We start from the raw sequence: 17,315 nt of genomic DNA, 5'->3' as shown, positions 1-17,315 counted from the left end.
TTAAAAATATGCCTGTTAATTTTGAACTCCCCCACCCTAGGTAAAGACTCTTGATATTCATCTTATCAATGCCCCTCATGATTTTAAAAGCCTCTATCAGGTTACTCCTCAACTTCCTAGTGAAAAAAAGTCTCAGCTTTTCCAGAGATAACACAGTGCGGAGCTGGAAGAACACAGCAGGTCAGGAAGCATCAGAGGAACAGGAAAGCTGACATTTCAGGTCAGGACTTTCCAATCTATTTTTATATTCAAACCCTCCATTCCTGGCAACATCCTAGTAAATCTTTTCTGAACCCTCTCAGTTTAATAATGTCTTTCCTATAACAGTGCAACCCACCTTCTGTCCTGTATCCATGTTCAAATTATTAATGTAATTGGAATCTAGATACATTGATGGAAATACTCTTTTGTCACACCTACCAACCAGATGCTTAGTCACCCACCCTACAGTTTGATCAATACTGCAACCATGTCTAATCATTCTATTATATTCCTTTTAATAGTCTGCCTTTAATGTATGTTCCAGTCTCTCAACTCCCAAGCCTCCTGTTGTATCGTTCTGTAAAATTACCTTTAATTTTATCATGTGCCTTGTATTTCAAGTCTCCCTTTTTTTTAATGTTTGTTTTAAGAAACCATGCAATTTAGAGCTCTTTCTTTATTATAAAGTTGCTGTATAAATGTGGAATTAGCACTGTTGAACATAAATTTAACTTGTGACAGTTTTAAATGAATTTTGGAAATGTCACTTGGAGTCAAACCTTAATAGAATGATGATTTATTCAGTGCCACATTCTAAATAACAGCTGCACCATTAGGAGGGCTGAAATGGGTAGCTAGTACTTTGTTTCCTTACTTCCATTGTTAAAACATGTTGCATAACTTTTCCTGGCAGACTTTGGGGTGTAGCCGGATCCCATTCTGAATTTCTATACTGTATACATTCCTGGATGTGAGTTTGCTCGCTGAGCTGGAAGGTTAGTTTTCAGACGTTTCGTCACCATTCTAGGTAACATCATCAGTGAGCCTCCGACGAAGCGCTGGTGTTATGTCCTGCTTTCTATTTATCTGGTTAGGTTTCCTTGGGTTGGTGATGTCATTTCCTGTTCTTTTTTTCAGGGGATGGTAGATTGATTTGGAGCCCATGTGTTTGTTGATGGAATTCCGGTTGGAATGCCATGCTTCTAGGAATTCAGGATTTAGGATAGAATCTAGGAATTCCTAGAAGCATGGCATTCCAACCAGAATTCCATCAACAAACACATTGACTTGGAGCCAATCTACCATCCCCTGAGAAAAAAACAGGAAATGACATCACCAACCCAAGGAAACCTAACTAGATAAATAGAAAGCGGGACATAACACCAGCGCTTCGTCGGAGGCTCACTGATGATGTTACCTAGAATGGTGACGAAACGTCTGAAAACTAACCTTCCAGCTCAGCGAGCAAACTCACATCCAGAACCTCAACCTGAGCTACAAATCTTCTCAAAACTCGCTTGTATACATTCCTTTCGTACCTTATCTTAGCAATCTTCTATTTACCTTCATCCTAAAAGTGTTCAAAGACCCGGCTGCTACTGCCTTTTGAGGGAGAGAGTTCCAAAGACTGAGAATTTCTGAAAGACTCAACTGAGAAGAAACAATTTAGAAAAAAACTCTTAGCCTTACATAGGTGATCACTCACTTTATTTTGGCATAGCCCCTAATTCTAGTTGTTTTTTCCCCCCAAGTGGTGTTGCCCTGTCTACCCTGCCAAGGCCCTCTAGAATCTTGTACATTTCAGTCAAGTTGCCTCCTATATTAAATTGCAACAGAAGCCTACTTTGTCACTTCTACTGTGGTAAGACAACCTGCCTATTCTGGGTATTAGTTTATCAAAAGTTTGCTGAATTACTTCTGATGTATTTACATATTTCCTTTTTAAAGGAAAATTTTTGTGCTTGTATGTGACTAACTGCAGTTGGAAATGTTACAGTTAATGTTTTAACAATTAATATTTTTAAGCAGCAATACCCATCTAGTGTTCAATAGATCTCAAGAATTTTGAAACCTTTTAAATTTCCTCTTAAATACTGAAAGGTAAATTGTCCCATTGGGAGCACCCAGCATGGCTTCGTAATGCGTAGGTCATGTTTAACTAATTTGGTGGATATCTTTGACATTACTTGCATGGTGGTCAATGGGGAACCTGTGGATGTGGTGTGTCTGGATTTCCAGAAGGCATTTGACAAGATGCCACACCAAAGGCTGCTACATAAGATAAAGTTCCATGGTATTACAGGTAATGTCTTGGCGTGGATAGAGGATTGGTTGACCAGTAGAAAGCAAAGAGTAGGGGTAAATGGGTTTTTTCCTGGTTGGCAGTCACTGGCAAGTGGTGTGCCTTTGGGATCGGCGTCAGGACCGCAATTGTTTACAATTCACGTAGATGATTTGGAGTTGGGGAGTGTGATGTGGTGTGTCAAAATCTGCAGGTGACACTAAGGTGAGTGGTGGAGCAAATCGTGCAGAAGACACAAAGTCTGCAGAGGGATATTGATAGTCTAAGTGAGTGGGAAAAGGTCTGGCAGATGGAGTACAATGTTGATGAGTGAGAGGTCATCCAGTTTGGTAGGAATAACAGCAAAATGGACTGTTTTAAATGGATTTTTTTAAAAAAAGCATGCTGCTGTGCAGAGGGACTTGGTTGTCCTTGTGCATGAATCGCTGAAGGTGGGATTGCGGGCGCAGTAGGTCATTAAAAAGGCAAATGGAATTTTGCCTATCATTGCTGGAGGGGTTGAGTTACAAGGAGGCTATGCTGTATAGGGTCTGGGTGAGGCTTGACCTGGAGTACTGTGTGCGGTTTAGGTGTCCTTACTTGAGAAGGAATATACTAGTACTGGAGGGGATGCAGAGGAGATTCACTCGGTTGATTTCCAGAGTTGAGAGGGTTGGATTATGAGGAGAGATTGAGTAGACTGGGATTATACTCATTGGAATTCAGAAGAATGAGGGGAGATCTTCTAGAAACATATAAGATTATGGAGGAAATAGATAAGCTGGAGGCAGGGAGGTTGTTTCCACTAGCAGTTGAAACAAGGACTAGGGGACCATAGCCTTAAAATGAAGGGAAGCACATGTAGGACTGATGTCAGGAAGAACTTCTTCACCCAAAGGGTTGTGAATCTGTGGAATTTCCTGCCTAGTGAAGTGGTTGAAGCTACATCACTGAATGTGTGTAAGGCAAGGCTAGATAAATTTTTTTTAAGAGTAAATGAATTAGGGGTTATGGTGAGTAAGCGGGTAAATGGCGCTGAGTCTCAAAAGGATCAACTGTGATCTTATTGAATGGTGGGGCAGGCTCGGAGTAGGCCATCTGGCCCCTGCTCCTAGTTCTTACGTTCTTACGTTAAGCTGTCTGATCCATAATTTACATTATAAACTGAAGTTTTGCTGAGAGCAGGGCAAGTCTTAATACTGAACTAACATGTTCCAAGTGAGGAAGTTAGTGATGATTCCGGATCTGATCTATTCTAATACCTCCATAGAAATTCCATAGGCTTGTGCCTGGAAGAGACCAATTAAAAGTAGCAGTTTGTTTCTCTCATTAGATGCAAGAATGCAATTGTAGTAGTAAAATTGTACGTACTACTAGGTGTTCTGCCTTGTGTGAATCATCGGGGTATTTATCCACTTTCAGTTATTTTCTTCTTGAAAACAAATGTATTTTAGATTATTACCTAGTTGTATAAACATGTAGAAGAGACTATTCTGGTTTATACTCCCATTTCCAAAAATTGTACAACACAATGTTTTGTATTTTCCTCTCTGCTGAATTGTAACTGCTGTATTTTGTTTTGTAAAGTGTTGATTTTTATTGCTTTTTGCATGTTGCTGATATTCCTGCAAAACTGAAAATTCCGAAGTGGAGAGTAATTTACTTGGACCCAAATTAAACCCCCCCGATTCTGAGGAAAAAGTGGGCGGCATGGTGGTTGTGGTTTGTACTGCTGTCTCCCAGCATCAGGGACCTGGGTTCAGTTAAACCCTCTGCAAACTCCACAGACAGTTGCCATTGACCCATATCTATGAGTTTTCTCTGAATGCTCCAGTTTCCTCCCACAGTCCAAAGCTGTGCGGACTACGTTGATCAGCTGTGGGAAATGCTTGGTTAAAGGGATGGGTGGTGAGTGTAGGTGGGCTCCCTTTTGAGGATTGATGTGGACCAATGGGCTGAATGGCTTGCTTCCACACTCTGGGGATTCTGTGTGGGGATTTTTATCTTTTTTTAATCTAGTTGGTATTTCTGGGGTTCTACCCTTGTCTTAATTGGAGACACTTTTTTAAAGTCTCATAAGGTCACTGAAGCTAAATTTGCAGATTTACGTGGTGCCTCTGATCTTGGGCTGGCGCTCCAGTGAGAATTACTTCTTCTCCTTGACCTGTTGGAATCAGTTCTGCCTCTGGCCTGCAGTATTGATGAGGTCTTGTAATTGCTTTGGGTTCTTAAGGACTGTTGATTCTGGCCCTCTTTAGATTATACTCAGAAGTGAAACCTATATTCCTGCCCCTGGTTTAGAACCTGTTACTCCTGGTTTCTAATTGTAAAATGTTAAAAGTTGTAGTGATTTGTGGCAGAAGCACAATTCTTAAATCTTGTAATAATTAAACCATCTAAGGGGTATCATTTAAATACCGTGCATTGATTTTAAAGCTCTGTGCCCAGTGTAAAATCAAGACTTTACATTTCTGTTTTAAGTAAATAAACATCAAACAAGTGGTAAAATAATTCAAAGATGAAAGTTTTTAACAATAGAATTGCTGCGAGAATTCACTGTTTTAAAGATGATGTTACAATAAACTATGGAACATGATCTTAGCATGTAGCCTTTGAATTTCAGCTCAGTGAGAAGATTGACAACTTGCAACCACACATCATTTGTAAAATGTGAACCTGGAATCCTTCACTGCACATCCTGAGATGTGCTGCAAAGATCTACGAATGTTTCACTTTTAATGTGATCTTGATCCTCGTTTTGATATCTAATTATTTTGTTATCATATTCAGCTAACAATCAAATGTTCCTTAAGTACTAGTGTGGGAATGTGATGTGTTAACTGGATGGGAATGTTTCCTATTGCATTGTCTTTGTAAGTCTCTAGGACAATTTGATGTTTTAAACACAGCATTTCTGATGGACACACTTGATAATATCAGGATCTTGAAAATCTTTGCACTAGTTGCCTCCCTTCCCTTACCGATCTCTCTCCACTAGAGGCATTGACACCTTACTTTGCTCGAGAGGAGTAAATATACTAGTAAGTAAACTAGTAATTTTGTTAGAGGAATAAATATAGCTCAGCCTTTCCAAAAGAGAACAACTCCAACTGGTAGCAAATGATAAGCATTAGGAAAAAACTGGGATTTGCTAGAAATTAAGCCCTGCCATTCCTGGAGTTGTCACAAAAGTTGAAGACTTTATTTTAAAGAAATGCAGCATTCTCAAATTCCTGTCTCTTAGACCCAGTTTGATAGCACGGACTAGATTTCTGTACTTCATGTAGTTAGTATTTGTTACAAGTACAGGTACAGATGCAGAAACCATTATGAACTGTCAAGCATAACTTATTAAAACACTGAAAAACATGGATGTTGTGAATGGAGGGAAAATTTGGGACAGCATTCAGTAATTTCTGTTCATAAGGATTGCTGAGAGTTCTTATTGTGTTGGTCAGAATGCTGCATCTTGGTTATCCTTCTCTAGCTGTTTCCACTGGTTCACTTAAAAAGTCTCTTAATAATTAAAAGTCACTGCACGCAGCTTTAGCTGAAGGAATGATAACCTGGTTTTTACAGTATAGAACAGAGCTGGTGGAGTTCTAAAAAGCCTTAATCTTGTTCAAAGCCCCAAGCTGCTGAGTTGCCCAAGGACCAAATCACATGCTTGTTGGCAAGCAGAAAACATTTGTCATATCAATCAGCTACTTATTACCAGCTGAATTTCCATTTATACACAATCCCCTTGGCTCGAATTCATCCGCAACTGTGCTTTATTAACATTGCTTGAACAAATGGCAGTGTAAAACTTTGCTTGTAACGTGTCAAATTGCTGCATGTTTTGAAAGCAAGTAATCATCCAACAACCATTGGTTTAAAACAGTTTTGTTTTGTTTAATCCATAATTAAAAGTATATGTAAAATTAAAAAGTTTTAATGTTGGCCACAAACAGCATAGTTATCATGTAATTTTATTTTTGTTTGGGTGTGGCTCCTGCAATCAGTACTTATTTATTCATTAGCGACGTGAAACTGATTCTCTGGTGCAATTCCTTGTTTGTTGGGGATGTTTGCAGTGCTCATACTGGGACAAATGTTCAACAGATTCAGTTGGATTCTTACTGATGGTCTTGATTTTTAGGCTGGGGAGAGAATATTGACTTAATTAACACTTTTTGACGTCAAGGAAGTAGTAGTGTACTTCCAAGTCCAGGAAGATCTCAGTATTTTACCCCAAAACTGTGCTGATCTCTGCCAGGACAACATGAGTATCGCAACCACAATATATAGGCTTGAAGAAAAACACAGAGCCTGCTTCTGACTCCTTGCTGTTGATTTGAATAACTCAATGTTTTTGAAACGTAAACTTGAAAGTAGAACCAGAAGCTGGTAATAGAAGAGATGAGAAGGGTGACGTGAATGCACTTGTGTGGGGGGGGAGGGGGGTGTGAGAGAACAAAAATGAGGGCATCTGATATCTGATTACAGATGTCTGGAATAAATGGTTCTGGGCCTTGTGGCCAATTTCTGACACACTAAATCCAGATGCAAAAATAATTAGACTTCATGCATTGATCAATTTTAAGTCACGTTCCAGTCACTCAGAATTCCTAATTTAAGTCAGAATGCTTAAAGGGGTGGTTTTATGGTAAAGAGTTGAAAAATCATTGGTTAAACTCTTGTTCATAGTCATGTTGCATCAAGGCCTGCTTGATTTAGATTTCCTTTTTGCTGTTACGATGAATTAAGTGCAATTGCCATCACACTTGTCTTGCTTACATGCAACAGTGTCATAGAGTAATACAGCATGGAAATGGGGCCCTTTGGCCCAAACTGATCCATGCTGACCATGGTGCCCACTCAGTTGGTTGCAATTGCCTGCATTTGGTCCATATTCCACTTGACCCTTCCCATCCACATACCTACTCAAAATATTTTTTTTCAAATGTTGCTATTGTACTGTCTCAACCATTTTTCTTTGGCAGGCCAATCCATATATGCACCTCTCTCTACATGAAGTTGACCCCTCAGGTCCTCTGTAATTCTTTCCCCTCTCTCCTTGAACCCATGCCCTGTGGTTTTCAATTCTTTGACCTCCTGGGAGAAAGTCTATATGCATTCATTCTATCTATGCCCCTTGTGATTTTATAACACCTCAATAAGGTCGCCCCTCATTCTCCTAGGTTCCAAGTCCTTCCTGGCCAATCTCTCCTTATATCTTAGGCTTACTAGTCCTGGCAACATCCTTGTAAATCTTCTTTGCCTACTTTACAGTTTAACTGTTTTTTGGTCACCACATTATAAACTGTAAATTATACTTCAAGTGTGGCCTCACCAATGACTTATACTGCCATAACATAATGCCCCAACTCTTGTACTCAATGCCTTGACTGACTATGGCATGCTAAGTGCATTCTGCATCACCCTGTCCACCTATGATGCCACTTTCAATGAACTATGTACTTATACTCCTAGGTACCTCTGTTCCACAGCACTCCTCAAGGACCTTACCATTTACTATTGAAGTCCTACCTTGGTTTGACTTTCCACAGTGCAACACCTCACACTCAGTTGTATTGAATTGCGTTTGCTAGTCCTCAGCCCACTTCCTCATCTGATCAAGATCCTGTTAATTTTTGGTAACCTTCCTCGCCGTCAACAATACCTCCTAATGTTGTATCATCCACAAACTTATTAATCATGCCTTATACGTTCGTGTCCAGATCACTTGCGTAAATAAATAAGCAAAGGTCTCATCTAGCACCTTGTTTTCATATCACACTTCTTTAATATTTTGCTTAAGGAAGAGAAATTAGTCTGAGCAGGAGTTGAGGACTGGATAAAGGAGAACTGACTGGATGAAGTTGAAGCAATAGTTTTATGGAAGATTTAGAGGAGGGAGATGATGGATCAGGCTTTGGATTCAAAACGAGTCCAGGAGTTAGGCTGCCCATCTCTACCATCCCAGTGGAGAGGAGATTTGTAGTTGATCAGAATTACAACTGATGTAGGCCTTGATTGTCAAGTGCACTTTTTTTATTTTAACAATCAGAATTTTGAAATAAAAACGGGAAACACTAGAAGGGCTCAGCAGGCAATGCTCTCAGCAAGGAAAGAGCCTTGAACGCGAGTGCTGCAATCTGCCATGCTTGGGTCATTGCTCATTTTGCCTATGATCTACTTGTCACAGAAGCAATTCAGAAGAGTATAACCAAATAAATGTGGAATTGGGGAGCAATGAAATCTTGAAAAGCCTCGAATTTAGCGGTTGAGGGTGGTGGTTCAGTTTGGCGTTTGCAGGGAAATAAAAAGTGCTATTATAAGAAATCTGAATATAACTGGAAATCCCATTTCAAATTGGCTTTTTCTCTGGAACTTGCTTCTTCTCTGTAAAGGAGCAGCTGTGCTTACACACTACACTCTGCAAATTTTAATTACTTTTTTGGCTTGCATTTCTCTGACTTGTTTTTGTTGCACTCAAGTGCTGAGCTGATGTGTTGTACTCTTTTTTTGCTGGTGTCACTGTGGGCAATTGCAGCACTTGCGTATGTACTTCTGTGTCCCAACAGCCCCTGACCTACCAATACCTGACTTGTTAGGAAAGTGCTGTTCCTGGTTTCTGTTTTCCTCCAGACTTGATCAACTGGATATTTGCGTAATAGACCAAATGTCCTATGCTTACAACTACGTTGGACTGTTCATATCACAGATTTAATTCAACTCTACCATGTTTAGAAACGTACTGGTTAACTTCCCCAGGTCAATCACCATCTAGCTATTGCCTGCATGATTTTGCACAGGCCTATACAACCACAATTTGTTCTTTTTAGAATAGCTCTTGATGATAATTGCTGATTTTATTCTTGGATCATATTAAGTGCTCTTCTAGTGACAACACATTCCAAAGCGCAGAGGTCAAATAGTAACAGCAAACCCAAAGTAAACTTGCAGGATTCTGACAGATTAATACTTCCTGGTTTTTATTTCAAGTCTGCTTTGGGTTATTGCTATTTCTTACTTGCATTTGCTATAAGACCTTTTGTGGCTGAATTTTGAGGTCTTGTAACAACAGTTTTAAGTGATTTTGCTTCTCAACTCTAGTTATGAAATTCCACCTGCACCTCAAGTGCGAACTGAAGAATTTGTATTTTTCTCCATTTGACATTCGTATCTTTGGCTTATTTCTACTAGATGGTAGAATATCAGAATGAGGGATCCTACAATTAAGATAGATGAGGAAATTCAGGATAATGAATTTATGTAGTTCTTTACCACAGAGCGATGGTGAGACTGGGTCAGTAAAGACATTTTTCAATGCTGAGAGGCTTTTAATTAGTAAGGCAATTTAAGGGTTGTAGGGAAAAGGCAGGATAGTGGAGTTGATTATCGGATCTGCCATGATCCCATTGGCTGGCTGCCATCTCTGACTTAGACCCCTATTTAGTTAAATTTGAAAATGTAGATACTGTTGTAACATTAAGAAGTGCAGAATCCAGTTTGTTTTACAGGGACCCACAAATAAACTGAGATGAATGATTGTTTTAATCTGTGGGATAAATGCTGACCAGTGTAATGGTAGAAGCTCAAGTGTTGCTCTTCCAAATGATCTTTTTACATGAGTGTGTAGATGAGCCCTCACTTTAATATCTTAGCCAAAATAGAGGCACTGCAGTGAAGTGTTAGAACCCAGTTGTCTCATCCACTTCTCCCATTGCTTCCCACAAGAAGAAAATCTAGCAGAGAATCAAGATGTCTGTGTTTACAGACCTTTTTATTGGCTATTGCTGAAAATATTTTTGAGAATATTTTGTAATTTCCATATTTGTTGCCCCATCTGCGTTCTTTTCTTGTAGTAAATTTTGCACCTTGCATCGATTGTCCTTCTGTTTGGAGTATCTTCAGTGCATTCTGCTCAGTGGAAACATTTAAAACCTGACTCTGTGCCGATATTTGTTTGCCACAATAAAAATACTCAAACTTTTGAGTTTCCACTCTGCATGTTCCATGCTGATTCTCCTTTTGCCTAAGGAAAGGAATATTTAAACCTGGCAGGTCCATTATTTATAAATCCACAAAGATTTACTGTTTGAGCTCTTTGTTTTATTTCAGGTGGGGGGGGGGGAGTCTTTTTTTTTGTTTTCTGAGCTCTTTATCTGCTTTTCCTAAACATTTTTCCTTGTCTTTGAGGTGAGCAACAAGATCAGTTTAAAGTGTTAATGCAGGTGAAACCTGATCAGATCAAATGCTTGATGAAAGTTACAGCACGTTATTAACAACTATAACTGCCATGTATTGAATTAGTTAAACAGCCATATATATCACACATTCTTTTACTTTTTGTACTAGGCAAGCTTATTGTGACCTGCTGCTTGAAGGAAAACTGGAACCAATCATTTTGAATGTAGGCCAAAAGAACTGCGAATGCTGTAAATCAGGAACAAAAACAGAAGTTGCAGGAAAAGCTCAGCAGGTCTGGCAGCATCTGTGAAGAAAAATCAGAGTTAATGTTTCGAATCCAGTGACCCATCCTCAGAACTGTTTAAGGAAGGGTCACTGGACCAGAAATATTAACTCTGATGACCCTTCCTTAAACAGTTCTGAAAATGGGTCACTGGATCTGAAACTCTAACTCTGATTTTTCTTCACAGATGCTGCCAGACCTGCTGAGCTTTTCCTGCAACTTTATGTTCTTGCTCCTGTATTCAAATGTAAGCATTTTCTTCTGAAGAGGAGTCCCACTGGACTTAAAACATTAACTCCATCCACAGATGCTGCCAGACGTGAGCTTCTCCAACATTCTGTTTGGGTTTGTTTTGGTTTGTCTCTTATGTTAGACAGCCGTGTTAAATCTTTTGTTTTGGTTCTGGGGTTTTATTCCACATGAACATTTTGTAGCCTAACTGGTTGAAGTCACAACTCTGAAATCTTTTTGGGTAGTTTCTGTGTAGTGAGAAGATAGAAATGTTTTTGCTTATGTCATTACTGCTGTTTTACTAGTTATATTTATCCCTCTTATAGTTGATGCCCAACTCGTGGTCGAGCATAATGTTTTTAATTTTGTGTGCAAATTGTTGTTTTTGCAGTTAAAACTCTGAGTGTAATTGACCATACATTGTTTTTGTTTTCAAACAATATTGACTGTTCCTCTGTTATGGTCCAAGCTATGTTACTATGATTGAAGTCTGAAATCAGGCTTGATCACTTAATTTGAATTAGTGTGGTGGGCATATACTGAAACATAGGCTGTAGACTTAGTTTATCATGGAAATGAAAGATTTTGAACTTTAACAAAATCTACTTGTGGGATATGGGTATTGATGGCTGCCTCTATCATGCATCCATGCTTTCCCTTGAAGATGATGAGCAGTTTATGCACTATTGTAATATATTTGGTACAGGTAGACCCACAATAGCATTAGAGATGGAACTCCAGGATTTTGACCCAGTGATTATGGAGGGAGTAGTAATATGTTTGCAAATCAGAATGCTGAGTGGCTTGGAGGACAAACTTGGAGGGTAGCATTTTCATTCTTCATTTGTCCTTGTCTGACAGCATCTTCAGCACTCACGACCACTACCAACCAGAAAGACAAGCCTTGATGAATTTCTGCTACTGAGCATCAGTGCTGGAGGGAATCAATGTTTGTGGATTGGGTATCAGTCACTTGGGCTGCTTTATCCTGAATGGTGTCAAGCTTCTCTTGTTGGAACTGCACTTACCTAGGCAAGTGAAGAGTATTTCCATCACACTCAAGTTGGCAAAATCCCAATGGTTTGATGTAGAGGGCAATTCAGCCCTTGTGCCTGCACTCTCTCTCCAAGTGAGCATCCTTACCTAGTGCCAATCATTTTTTCTCTTTCCTCCTCCATATTCTTGCCCAATCTCTTTCTATGTAAGTAAATTATCTCAATATGCTCTTGAATGCCTCCGTTTGAACCTGCTCCCAATGTTTCGGGCAGTACATTCCAGGCTGATTACTGTGTTTTAAAAAAAAAAGTTTTTTTTCCCCCCCCCTCATACATGTTGCTTCTTTTGCACACCAGTTGAAATCTAGGCCATCCTATTCTTGTTCCTTTTACAAGCAGGAGCAGCTTCTCCTTGTCTACTATGGTAGCAGAGTTGGAGGGTGGGGTTGCTGAGCCCAGTGCTCGTCAGCTTTCTTTCTCTTTTGATTCCTCCCACTTCCTACAGACAAAGTGGGTGGCCATGGGCCCCAGCTATGCCTGCCTCTTTGTAGGTTACGTGGAACAGTCCCTCTTCCGCACCTACACTGGCCCCAAACCCCACCTCTTCCTCTGTTACATTGATGACTGTATCGGTGCCGCCTCTTGCTCCCCAGAGGAGCTCCAACAGTTCATCCACTTCACCAACACCTTCCACCCCAACCTTCAGTTCACCTGGGCCATTTCCAGCACATCCCTCACCTTCCTGGACCTCTGTCTCCATCTCCAGCAACCAGCTAGAAACTGATGTCCATTTCAAGCCCACTGACTCCCACAGCTACCTAGAATACACCTCCTCTCACCCACCCTCCTGCAAAAATTCCATCCCCTATTCCTAATTCCTCCGCCTCCGCCGCATCTGCTCCCAGGATGAGGCATTCCACTCCCACACATCCCAGATGTCCAGGTTCTTCAAGGATCGCAACTTCTCCCCCCCCCCCACAGTGGTCGAGAACGCCCTTGACCACGTCTCCCGCATTTCCCGCAACACATCCCTCACACCCCGCCCCTGCCACAACCGCCCAAAGAGGATCCCCCTGTCCTTGCACACCACCCCACCAACCTCCCCCCGGATACAACGCATCATCCTCCGACACTTCCGCCATCTACGATCCGACCCCACCACCCCGAGACATTTTTTCCATCCCCACCCTTGTCTGCTTTCCGGAGAGACCTCTCTCTCCGTGACTCCCTTGTTCGCTCCACAGTGCCCTCCAACCCCACCACACCCGGCACCTTCCCCTGCAACCGCAGGAAGTGCTACACTTGCCCCCACACCACCTCCCTTACGCCCATCCCAGGCCCCAAGATGACTTTCCATATTAAGCAGAGGTTCACCTGCACATCTGCCAATGTGGTATACTGTATCCATTGTGCCCAGTGTGGCTTCCTCTACATTGGGGAAACCAAGCAGAGGCTTGGGGACTACTTTGCAGAACACCTCTGCTCAATTCGCAATAAACAACTGCATCTTCCAGTCGTGAACCATTTCAACTCCCCCTCCTATTCTTTAGATGACATGTCCATCATGGGCCTCCTGCAGTGCCACAACGATACCACCCGAAGGTTGCAGGAACAGCAACTCATACATTCCGCTTGGGAACCCTGCAGCCCAATGGTATCAATGTGGACTTCACCAGCTTCAAAATCTCCCCTTCCCCAACTGCATCCCAAAACCAGCCCAGCCTGTCTCTGCCTCCTTAACCTGTTCTTCCTCTCACCCATCCCTTTCACCCATCTCTTCTTCCCAACCCAAGCCGCACCTCCATTTCCTACCTAATTACCTCATCCCACCTCCTTGACCTGTCTGTCTTCCCTGGACTGACCTATCACGTCCCCACCTATACTCTCCTCTCCACCTATCATCTTTTCTCTCCATCTTCGGTCCGCCTCCCCCGCTGTCCCTATTTATTCCAGAACCCTTTTTAAGCCTGGAAAGTGGCAGATGAAGGAGGAGGCCTCTGGCAGCAGCAGCAACATCAGAACAAACCAGACCCAGCTCGGTCTCCCAGCGAGTGAGGAACTGGTCTGGACTGACACTCTGACCTGGACTTGCTGACTAGGACTAGGCCTAGGCTCCAGGTCCGTAGCTCGGCTAGAGTCCCTGAAGGAGGAGCAAGGCGATGTAGGGTCAGTGTGGCAATCTTGTCCTGTGTGGAGGTCGTCTTTGTCTTTGTCCTTGTCCTTGTCCAGGTATTCCATCAACCCAACAGGCAGTCTCGCCCAAGACAGGCAGGCGTCTTCGTTAGAGACCTCCGGTCTAGTATTAGCAGCCCAGTGTGTCAGTCTTGTCCCAGCTGTGCCTTCAGGGTATTTTATCATTCCTAAGTTGGCTTTCCCTGAGCCCAGGAGTTGTGAACTGAACTAATGAACTTAGTCTCAATTTTATTTTGTTTTTTTTTTATTATGTATGACTTACGTCATTGATGTAGGTGCCATGGTGGGGTGACTTCTAAAACTTTTCACTTCATCATGTAGAAGTAGACATGACAAATTTGTATCCTATTCTGTCCAGCCCCACTCATCATTTTGAAACCATTGATCAGATCTCCCCTTAGCTGCTGCCTCTTTAATGATCTTTGCACGTATGCCTCAAGGTCCTGTAACCCCTTTTAAATTGGACCTGCTACTATATATTGTTTTCCAATGTTCTTCCTACTAAATGCATCACCGAGCACTTCTCTGCATTGAGCTTCCTCTTCCACGAAGGAAGATGATTATGGTTGTTACTCAGTCATCTTGACTTCGTAAGGTCTCTGCAGGAATTCCTCAGAATAGTACCCTACGCCCAACCATCTTCAGCTGCTTCATGAATGACCTTCTTTCCATCATAAGGTCAGAATGGAGATGTGGAGATGATTGCATCGTGTTCAGCACCATTCGCGATGACTCAGATACTGAAGAGGTCCATGTTCAAATGTGACAATATCTAGGTTACTGCACAAAACCATATACCAATATTGTCCAGCACTACCATTTTCCAATAACTGAAATCTTGATGTATTTCTCTTTTGTGTCAATTCTTTAGGTTTTATTTGACTGCAGCTCCCCAGTCTGTCCTGTGAACTGTGAAGACGACTTAAATGAATACTTCAAAAACTGAAGAAGTAGGCTTTTTCAGTCTTTCAATAGCCTGCCAATTTCTCATCACTCTCTTGGTCTGAAGGTTTCACACACTAATCTCACACACAAAGGCGACTGAGTCTTCCCTGAACTGACACATACTTTCTCACGATATTAGCCTCTGATCCAAATCCAGTCTCTTATGAAAGTGCCCATAAAGCTTTCAATCTTGGGGATTTCTACACTAAAATCAATCCTTAATTGCCTTTGGTTTGGAATCAATCTAATGCCTTCAATGTTTACACCCTGGAGATTATAACAATCTTCAAGTGCCAATGGAGTGTTAAATGAAGTCACATGATGTCTGACACACACTGAGGTCACTGCATTGGAAAGGATTCTGACCTTGGTTATTTTTTGTGGAGGGGTTATACTAGTTTAAAATCCACACTTTCAATTATATTAATATAAGTACATATTTCTATATATACATCACCACATTTTTATCACATCTGAATGTAACATGGGTGTCCACTTCAGACTGAAGATTATCTGCATGATAGATCTCCTGGACAGTTGTCACCTCATGGAATTGGGACGTTGAAACAAATTAGCGTCAAGGGGTAGGGAGCTCTTGTGATTACTATGGGATGAAAAGTGTAATCTTGGTCAATATTTGTTTCCTTGTGTGATAGGGGTATTCTTGAACAAAATGTTCCTGAACTTCCTCCTCCATCTTTGCTCCAATGTTCCAACTTTCTCAACTTTGTTCAAATCAGCAGGGTGTTTCTGTGATGCTCCCTTGTTTGTAGAATGACTCATCCCTTTACATAGTTGTGGCTGATAAGATTCAGCACTTCCCAGAGTGTGTAAGGGCATAGTAATAGGCAGGTGATTTATCAGTCTGAACCTGTCACATTTCAAATGAGTGACTTTGTTTGTTTGAAAGAATGTTGTGAGGTAAGTTTGCTCTGTATTAGTGATAATGGGAACTGCAGATGCTGGAGAATCCAAGATAATGAAATGAGGCTGGATGAACACAGCAGGCCCAGGAGCATCTCAGGAGCACAAAAGCTTTTGTGCTCCTGAGATGCTGCTGGGCCTGCTGTGTTCATCCAGCCTCACATTTCATTATCTTGCTGTGTATTAGGTTCTTTTGAGTTCTGCTTACTCGGATTGTTAGATGTGGAGATTGCTGAATTCAGTTCATTGGTTCCAATAGCTCTGACTAAAGTGTACCTTTCTCACTTTGAATGTATTTCATTTTTCTTGTGAAAATGGGTAGTATTTGCAGGAATGCCAACATCTGTTGGGCACCTTTTTCCAAGTGCTCATTCACCTGTTGAGTTTTCTGAGGCATCATCAATTATTTTGTGCTTGAGGCTGGAGTGGCATCCATGATGTAAGCAGTGTTCTGTGTCAGTGATAGTGGCATTTAAGCTTGTCGCCTCCTGACATTCGCATGCTTATTCTCTTCCAGGGAGTGATTAAATGGAATTCTAGCAACAATCATTTTTCTCCCTTCAAATAACTGGTGTAGACGCCAAACGTAAAGGCTTTTGTTGCGTCAACCTGGCTGCGGTTTAGGAAACTTGCTGTAGGCTGGGAATCAAAACTTGGACCATGAACTGTGTAGCACAGGCCCATATACCTGCTGGACTGTGGGGCAAGTTACATTTGGTATCTCGTGCAAATTACAAAACCGCTTTGTTTTGCTGTTGATTCAAGTCGATTTCAGATTTCCCTAGATTTGGTGTAAACCATTCTTGTAAATCTTAAAAACCTCAACTAATCTTTGTTTTCTAAAGGGGAAAGACTTTGGAAATCTGAAGCACAAAGGCACTTGGACTAGAACTTGGGAGTTCTAGTTCAAGATTCTCCAGGTTAATATGCAAGTTCATCTGGCAGTTAAGACAAATGCAATGTTAGCTTTCTTTTCAAGAGGGCTAGAATACAAATGCAGAGATATACAACATCACTTGTATAAGGCGCTGGCCGGACTGCATTTGCAGGATAATGAGAAGCCTGGATAGAGTGGGCATGGAGAAGATGTTTCCATTCGAGAAACTCTAACTGGGGGATACAGCCTCTGGGTGAATAGATTGCCCATTTAAAACTGAGATGAGGAATTTCTTCAGATAGAGGATAGTGATTCTGTGGAACTGATTACTGTAGAGGACTGTTGAGGCATTGAGTGTATTTTAGATAAGATAGGATCTTGCTTAAGGGGTTCAAGGGGAGAAGGCAAGAGAATGGATTTGAGAAC

At 41.4% G+C, this 17,315-nt stretch overlaps 1 protein-coding gene across 1 annotated transcript in view; it reads left to right on the top strand.

The window, feature by feature from the left end:
* crk (v-crk avian sarcoma virus CT10 oncogene homolog) overlaps nt 1-17,315 on the top strand; it is a 49,376-nt gene that overhangs the window by 23,394 nt on the left and 8,667 nt on the right. The window lies entirely within an intron of this gene.

The sequence above is a fragment of the Stegostoma tigrinum genome, chromosome 27, assembly GCF_030684315.1.
Source record: "Stegostoma tigrinum isolate sSteTig4 chromosome 27, sSteTig4.hap1, whole genome shotgun sequence".
Classification (NCBI taxonomy): Eukaryota; Metazoa; Chordata; class Chondrichthyes; order Orectolobiformes; family Stegostomatidae; genus Stegostoma; species Stegostoma tigrinum.
The sequence above is the reverse complement of the archived record's forward strand: the minus strand, read 5'-3'. Positions and strand labels throughout refer to the sequence as shown.